This window comes from Babylonia areolata, chromosome 9 (assembly GCF_041734735.1).
Source record: "Babylonia areolata isolate BAREFJ2019XMU chromosome 9, ASM4173473v1, whole genome shotgun sequence".
Classification (NCBI taxonomy): Eukaryota; Metazoa; Mollusca; class Gastropoda; order Neogastropoda; family Buccinidae; genus Babylonia; species Babylonia areolata.
The window spans coordinates 20,777,905-20,786,359 of NC_134884.1; the positions used below are offsets into that span (position 1 = coordinate 20,777,905).

Sequence of the window (8,455 nt, forward strand, 5' to 3'; positions counted from 1 at the left end):
ACGTGCGCTAAGTGCATGCTGCACATGGGACCTCGGTTTATCGTCTCATCCGAATGACTAGCGTCCAGACCACCACTCAAGGTCTAGTGGAGGGGGAGAAAATATCGGCGGCTGAGCCGTGATTCGAACCAGCGCGCTCAGATTCTCTCGCTTCCTAGGCGGACGCGTTACCTCTAGGCCATCACTCCACCAGGAAATGTCTGCATGTTGACTGGTGAAATAATTTTTGCTCAGCACCATTGCTGTTGAAAATTCGTGTCTCCCGCCTCCCACATGGGAAAAAGGTTTTGCTTGGCAAGTTTGTGATGAAGCAACAACAACAACAACAAAAAATCCAGAAAATGAGATTGCAAATTCAACAAAACTAAAACAGGAAAACAACGAAGTTTCAATTTAAAAACAAAAACAAAAACAAAACGGCTTTCTTTTACTCATCTTTCAAATAGTACATTACCTCATAATTATGTAATGTGCAAATAAGTAAAGTTTTCTTTTAACAGAAACATTTCTTGACATAAATCTGTAGCCCCGTTCACGTGTATATTAATGTGACATGATTCATAGGCTTTTCTAGATACTCTTTGTTGCGTCTCAAGTCAAGCAGAAATGCAAACTAATTCGAAGTGACAGGTAGGCTTTCGGAAGCGCGAATGGAATGGCCTGTCGTTCGGTTGAAAATGGGGAATGGAAAGCTTTGTGGAAAGTGACTGACGACCCGATGATAACTATCTGTCCTCAATACCAGATAGAGGATTCCTCTGGCAGGGGCGCCAAAAGATGCAGCGCTAACACCCCGCCCCCTTCTTACCCCCTCACCCCTTCCCCCCTCCCATCCCCACCACCAGTTCTCTGTCACGTTGGGGTGAGTGAAGCGACCTGTGTTTTGGTTTTCGCCCTATTATGTCCAGTTTCATTGTTGCTTTTTTTTTTCTTTCTTTTTTGTCGTTGTTGCTGTTTTAGTGTTTTAGGTTTCGTTGTGAATATATTCTGTTATTGGAGGGAGTTGAAACACCTCTGTGTGTATGTATGTCTCTCACTACCCCTGTCCGACCGTCCGCCCAACCCCCATCTCTCTCTCTCTCTCTCTCCCTCCCTCTCACTCTCAGCTCCTGTCCCACCTTGGCGTTGTCACTCCTGCCCAATCCTTCCCGCCCCGAACAACAAACCAGGCTTTAGTCTCGACGTTCTGATAAACAGCGCCGCTACGCGCATCACTGACCCAGTTCTCTGACAGCTTATACGTCACTGAAGGGGGTCGGGGTAGGGTGGTGGTGTCGGGGTGGGGGTGGGGGGTGTGCATACGTGCACGTGCAACATGTAGGCCTGGTCGACACCCGTGCGCGTGCTGGGCGCGTGAGTGCGTGCTGCTGCTTGAGTGTTGTTGGTTGTTGAGCTTCTTCTGTTGTGAGATGAAGGTTGTGATGGGGGATGGAAGAGAGAGAGAGAGAGGGGGAGGGGGTAGTAGAGGTGGCAGGGGGTGGGAGTGGGGGCTTACTGCTAATATATTTTTTTTCTACCCGGAACATTACTGGAAATTTTGTGCAGTTGTGTAAGCAGTAGTAGTGTTCACTTTCACGTGTGTGTGTGTGTGTGTGTGTGTGTGTGTGTGCGTGCCGTTCAGAGCTGGAACATGGCAGCTGGCACAGTCACTACCTTTATCTCTTGCTTTCATCTTTAGTCACTTTAGATAGAGAACTCTGACAGTGCTGATTTTCCATTAGCTTGAGAATAAATTACTTGCTCTTTGTTGATACATTTTTTCTTTCTTTCTTTCTTTTCCTTTTAACACATCAGCTCCCTCATGTCGGGCTGTTTTCACGGTGCTAGTTTTTTTTTTCTTCTTCTACTTCTTGCACTTGTTTCCAGTTATAGTTTTAGCTTCAGTGTTTTGGTTTTCTTTCGATATCTGCTCCCCCCCCCCCCAACATCCCCCTCCCCCCCCTTCCCCCCCCCCTCCTCTCCGCCTCGCACCCTTCCCCCTGCCCCTCTCCAGTACCCACCACCATCCCCGGTATCTGCTTCCATTGCATCTTTCGGTCTCGTCAACACAACCTCCCCCCCCCCCAGTCCCCCCACTTCTTTTGGATGCATGGTTAATCATACAAGAAACAGCATTCTTCACAACGCAGCGTGGTGTAAGTATCAAAATAAGAACATGATAATTACCCCCCCCCCCCCTCCCCCATCCCCTCGCGCGTGCGTTGATGTGATGGCGAAAAAAAAAAAGGATGTTTAAGTTTCGTTTTGTTTTCTTAATAAACTAACTGCCTTGTCCGTGACAGTTCTGACTGGTCTCTCTCTCTCTCTCTCTCTCTCTCACACACACACACACACACACACACACACCCGCACCCGCACCCCCACCACCCCCCACCCCCACTCACCTCCAAATCCTTTTTAGCGAGTTGATTAAAAACAACAACAAAACAACAGGAGTGTAGAGATTATATAAAATGTCCCCAGGCTGAACATAATTAATTAATTAATTAATTAATATTTCGTACGTAAAAGTCAACACACTTCTCGGGTCAAATCAAATGGTTGATCAGTGATGCAGCAGAGAAGGTGAAGAGATTTGTTGAGAACAGATCTGTGCTGAAAATTTGTGTCGTTGAAAGTGTTGACACTCGGGGACAGCTCCACTGCATATGGCTGTCTGTAGGTGTCAGATTTAAACATATTTTCCGTTCGTTATGTCAAGACCTTTTTCGCTTTGTGTAGAGGAAGCATCCATTATGTTTTGAATTAGTGTTGATGGATTTTCTGCTCATGAAAGTGGGTGTTTAACCCTTTCACCGCCAAGCTCGCATTTATGCACAGGCGAAGTAGAGGAACCATGTCACTGAAAGGTGACCATATCATTGGTCTGTTATCCATGAACCTACTGCTCTTAATGTTCGGTGGAAGGATAGGCCATATTTTCTATACATCACAGGGGGAATCCCCAGCTATTCTTAGACACTGTCTTTTCGGTGTTTATAGCACAAGGGAATTTTGTACTCTAAATTGACTGGCGGTGAAAGGGTTCAGTCAGTGTTGATATTATATTTCTTCATTTTCTTGATAATTTAGCGACTGTTTCCCGTGTGTTTGTGTGGGTGTGTGTGTGTGAGAGAGAGAGAGAGAGAGAGAGAGAGAGAGAGAGAGAGAGCGTTCTGCCCATAAAAGTGAGCGTTTCATTTCTTCGTTACGTTCATATTTTAAACCGCCTCCCCTGTTACACTTATTACTGCTCTCCTCACCTCCACCCTGCCCACACACCATTGACCCCCCCCCCCCCCACCCCCACCCCCACCCCACCTTGTGTGTTAACTGATTGCCATGTCCACAAGAATTGTTACATATTATTTTTCTTAATGATTACACCGTCTTCTGTGCTGCGGTTTGTTCGTTTTTAGTCCTGTCAGCCACTCCACACCCATCCCGACCACCATCCGTGTGTGCCAGTGTTCTGTCAATACAATTGGATACACATGTCTTGTATTTTCTGTATCATTTTTGTTGTTGTTGACAATCTCGTAGTCTAACGTAAACGACAATATACTTTCTATAATTTTTTTTTTTTTTTTTCCTTTTCAGCCACCTTCCCTGTAATGTAAGCAACCTGTGTACTGTGGAGTGATGGCCTGGAGGTAACGCGTCCGCGTAGGAAGCGAGAGAATCTGAGCGCGCTGGTTCGAATCACGGCTCAGCCGCCGATATTTTCTCCCCATCCACTAGGACCTTGAGTGGTGGTCTGGACACTAGTCATTCGGTTGAGACGATAAACGGAGGTCCCGTGTGCAGCATGCACTTAGCGCACGTAAAAGAACCTACGGCAACAAAAGGGTTGTTCCTGGCAAAATTCCGTAGAAAAATCCACTTCGATAGGAAAAAAACACAAATAAAACTGCACACAGGAAAAATACAAAAAAGGAAAGAAAGAAAAAAAAAGGTGGCGCTGTAGTGTAGCGACGCGCTCTCCCTGGGGAGAGCAGCCCGAATTTCACACAGAGAAATCTGTTGTGATAAAAAGAAATACAAATACAAATAATTGATGAGCCCTCTTCTGTATCATGTAACCGACTTGTCTACAATGTAGCACCTTCTCTATTATTTAGCCACCTTCTTTATAATGTAACCAACTCGTTTACAATGTAGCACCTACTACAGATAGTATGATTTAGCCACCTTCTTTATATTGTAACCCACCTGTCTACGATGTAGTACCAACTATATATGATTTAGCCACCTTCTTTATAATGTAACCGACTTGTCTACGATTTAGCACCAACTATATGATTTAGCCACCTTCTTTATAATGTAACCGACTTGTCTACGATTTAGCACCAACTAGATGATTTAGCCACCTTCTTTATAATGTAACTGACCTGTCTACGATGTAGCACCTACTATATATGATTTAGCCACCTTCTTTATAATGTAACTGACCTGTCTACGATGTAGCACCACTATATATGATTTAGCCACCTTCTTTATAATGTAACTGACTTGTCTACGATGTAGCACCACTATATATGATTTAGCCACCTTCTTTATAATGTAACCGACTTGTCTACGACTTAGCACCTACTAGATGATTTAGCCACCTTCTTTATAATGTAACCGACTTGTCTACGATGTAGCACCACTATATATGATTTAGCCACCTTCTTTATAATGTAACCGACTTGTCTACGATGTAGTACCTACTATATATGATGAAGGCCGTGGTTATACTGAACCGTGCAACACACGCCGCACGTTTTACGGCGCAAATTAAGCGGCGCAGGTGGTTATGCTGAACCGTACCACACACGCCGCAGGTTTTGCTTGCGCTGATGCAATACCCGCGGAAACAGGCACATACATATGAGAAAATGGCGCTAACGAGAAAGAAGAAGCTGCTTTTGTGGTGGTGGTAGAGAAAAAAACAATTAGGCAGAAGAAATCGTCGATTTGCCGTTCATCCCATCAACAAAGTGCGACACCTTCATGGCGCATATCATCATCTTATGCCCCAGCTATGGAGTGATGAAGAGAAATTCGTGGCGTATTTTAGAATGAAACCAGTGGTTCTTGTCGTCTTTGTTATAGATGAAAGTTCGAATCCTCACTGCAGCGATCAACCTCTCGTCGTCCATGTTGGAAAGGAAGTGTCGTTATTTATCCAAAAAATCAAGCACGAGTTTTGTCCCTTTTCACCCGTGCGGCCGCGTGCGCTCGGTTCGCACGACCGTGCAAAACGCGGCGTAAAATTTACGGGTCCAAGACGGCTCAGCATAACCACTTTCACCCGTCCCCAGTAAGCCCAGAGAAGGATTTTCCGGAAACCGAACGCGCAATTTGCGCCGCAAAACGTGCGGCGCGTTTGGCACGGTTCAGTATAACCACGGCCTTAGCCACCTTCTTTATAATGTAACCGACTTGTCTACGATTTAGCACCTACTAGATGATTTAGCCACCTTCTTTATAATGTAACCGACTTGTCTACGATTTAGCACCTACTAGATGATTTAGCCACCTTCTTTATAATGTAACTGACTTGTCTACGATTTAGCACCTACTAGATGATTTAGCCACCTTCTTTATAATGTAACTGACCTGTCTACGATGTAGCACTGACTATATATGATTTAGCCACCTTCTTTATAATGTAACTGACTTGTCTACGATGTAGCACCTACTATATGATTTAGACACCTTTATAATGTAACTGACCTGTCTACGATGTAGCACCACTATATATGATTTAGCCACCTTCTTTATAATGTAACTGACCTGTCTACGATGTAGCACCGACTATATATGATTTAGCCACCTTCTTTATAATGTAACTGACCTGTCTACGATGTAGCACCTACTATATGATTTAGCCACCTTCTTTATAATGTAACTGACTTGTCTACGATGTAGCACCTACTATATGATTTAGACACCTTTATAATGTAACTGACTTGTCTACGATGTAGCACCTACTATATGATTTAGCCACCTTCTTTATAATGTAACTGACCTGTCTACGATGTAGCACTGACGATATGATTTAGCCACCTTCTTTATAATGTAACTGACTTGTCTACGATGTAGCACCTACTATATGATTTAGCCACCTTCTTTATAATGTAACTGACTTGTCTACGATGTAGCACCTACTATATGATTTAGCCACCTTCTTTATAATGTAACCGACTTGTCTACGATGTAGCACCGACTGTTCATGATTTAGCCACCTTCTGTATTTTGTAATCGACTTGTCTACAATGTAGCGCCTTCTCTTTGACTTAACCACCTTTCTGTAACGTGTCCATGTTGTCTGTAATGTCGCCACTTTGTTTATAATGTCGCCATCTTGTCTATGTTTTCGCCATCTTGTCTATAATGTCCTCTAATGTCGCCATCTTGTCTATGTTTTCGTCATCTTGTCTATAATGTCCTATAATGCCACCATCTTGTCTAATGTCGCCATCTTGTTTTTATGTCCTATGATGTCGCCATCTTGTTTATAATGTCGCCATCTGTCTATAATTGTGGCAGCCTTGTCTATAATGTGACAGCCTTGTGTGTTGCAGTGGACCTATCCAGGTGTTTTCGCCCGTTTCGAAGAATCAGCATGCAGGCTGCTGGCTCAGGATCTAACAGCTGGGGCATGGGAGTCTGGAGGAATGGTGGGGGGCGGGAGGGGGTGGGGGGTTGGGAATGGAACCGTCCGTCACTGGCCTGGTATGGAACCCGAGACACCTCTCGCTGCTTTATCACAGGAGATGTAGAGCGCTGGACCACAGAGCTTCTGTGAACAACGCTTTTCGAATTGGTTTCTTTTCTTTTCGTTTTTTGTTTGCAAAATATTTACGCTTGCCTTTTTAGTTGCATCGATTTCTGGTAGAATTTGTTCGAATATTTAGTTGATAAGTGAGTTGATATATATGAGAAAGAAGAGAGAGAAAAAAAAAGAGAAGAAAAAAGAATACGAACGAAAAGACAGAGAAAGAGGAACGAAAGAAAAGAAGGAAGGAAGGAATGAAAATAAAGAGGAAGAAAGGATGGAAAAAGAAAGTTGTTGAACCATGGTTTTTGGTGGGTTTTTTTTTTTGTTTTTTGTTGTTGTTTTTTGGGGGGAGGGGGGGTTGTTGTTTTTTGCACAGCCTGTCTTTGCCAAGGAAAACCCGTGACATATATCTCTTTTTATTGCTGATGTTCATATTTGTTCAGTCATGTACACTGAATTTTGCAACATTGTTTGTTATATGTTATCATAGCAGACTCATTGACAGGATATGATATCTTGATGTTAACCACTGGACAAAAGTAGTGGGATAAATACACGGAGATAATTTTGTTGAGCCAAAACAAACGGATTGGCCGTTGGTCCCCCCCCCACCCCCCACCCCCAACTCACCCCCTCACCCCCCCCTTCAAAAAAAAAGAAAAAAAAAAAGAATTATACAGAAATAAAGATGTTGGCTACTAAATGTCTTGGTTACAAAGTGTTGGTTGCAGTGGTGGGCACTACCCCCTGGTCCCCCGTTTTCCACACTCTTATCTCCCTCCACCCACCACCCCCATTCCCCGAATACCTCACAGTTGTTGGACGAGTTATATGCATTTTGGAGATGATGATGATGATGATGATTATGGATGACAATGTTTGCAGGCACTTGGTCTGGCTTTAAGTAAACAACAGAAAATCAGATGAATGTGAACGACTGAACTACCACAATTATTTCCCCCTTTGTTTTTCTCCCAAAAAAGAGAGAGAAAAAAAAAAGAAAAAAAAGAAAAGAAAAAGATTATAAGGTCTCATCGAATGAAAAGCAGCTTTCAGTAGTTCGGATTTTTTTTTTTTTTTTTTTTTTTTTGCACACACACACACACACACACACACACACACACACACACACACACACACACACACACACACACATTGCCTGATAGTTGTCTGTTGTGTAGAAGTTGTAATCACAGCCGTGTGTGAGGAATGTACGCATACTGATGTTTTGTTAATTAGTCCAGTGTGTGTGTGTGTGACGCATTCACATGGATTGGTGATTAGATCAATCAGTATAAAGCGTTTTATGTGATGCATTTTTTTGTTTTTGATTGTTGTTGTTTTTGTTGTTGTTTTTCTGTCTCTGTGTGTGATGCGTTTACACAGACTTGATTTTTTTTTTTTTTTTTTTGTTTTTTTTTTGGGGGGGGGGTTGTTGCTTTTTTTCTTCTTATTTTTTTTTTCTTCGGAGGGGGTAGGGGGCGCGTTTGCACAGACTTGTTTTTTTTTTTTTTTTTTGGGGGGGGGTTGTTGCTTTTTTTCTTCTTATTTTTTTTTTTCTTCGGAGGGGATAGGGGGCGCGTTTACACAGACTTGTTTTTTTTTTGTTTTTTTTTGGGGGGGGGGGGGGTTGTTGCTTTTTTTCTTCTTTTTTTTTTTTTCTTCGGAGGGGGTAGGGGGCGCGTTTACACAGACTCGTGGTTAGAT

General features: G+C 43.2%; 1 protein-coding gene across 1 annotated transcript in view; it reads left to right on the plus strand.

Moving 5' to 3' along the window:
• Positions 1-7,851, plus strand: part of LOC143286127 (uncharacterized) — a 42,662-nt gene extending 34,811 nt beyond the window's left edge. Inside the window, exon 2 of the mRNA XM_076593720.1 lies at positions 6,552-7,851. The gene's annotated coding sequence lies outside the window, so the exon portion shown is untranslated. The remainder of the gene's footprint in view (positions 1-6,551) is intronic.
• Positions 7,852-8,455: the final 604 nt, after the last annotated feature.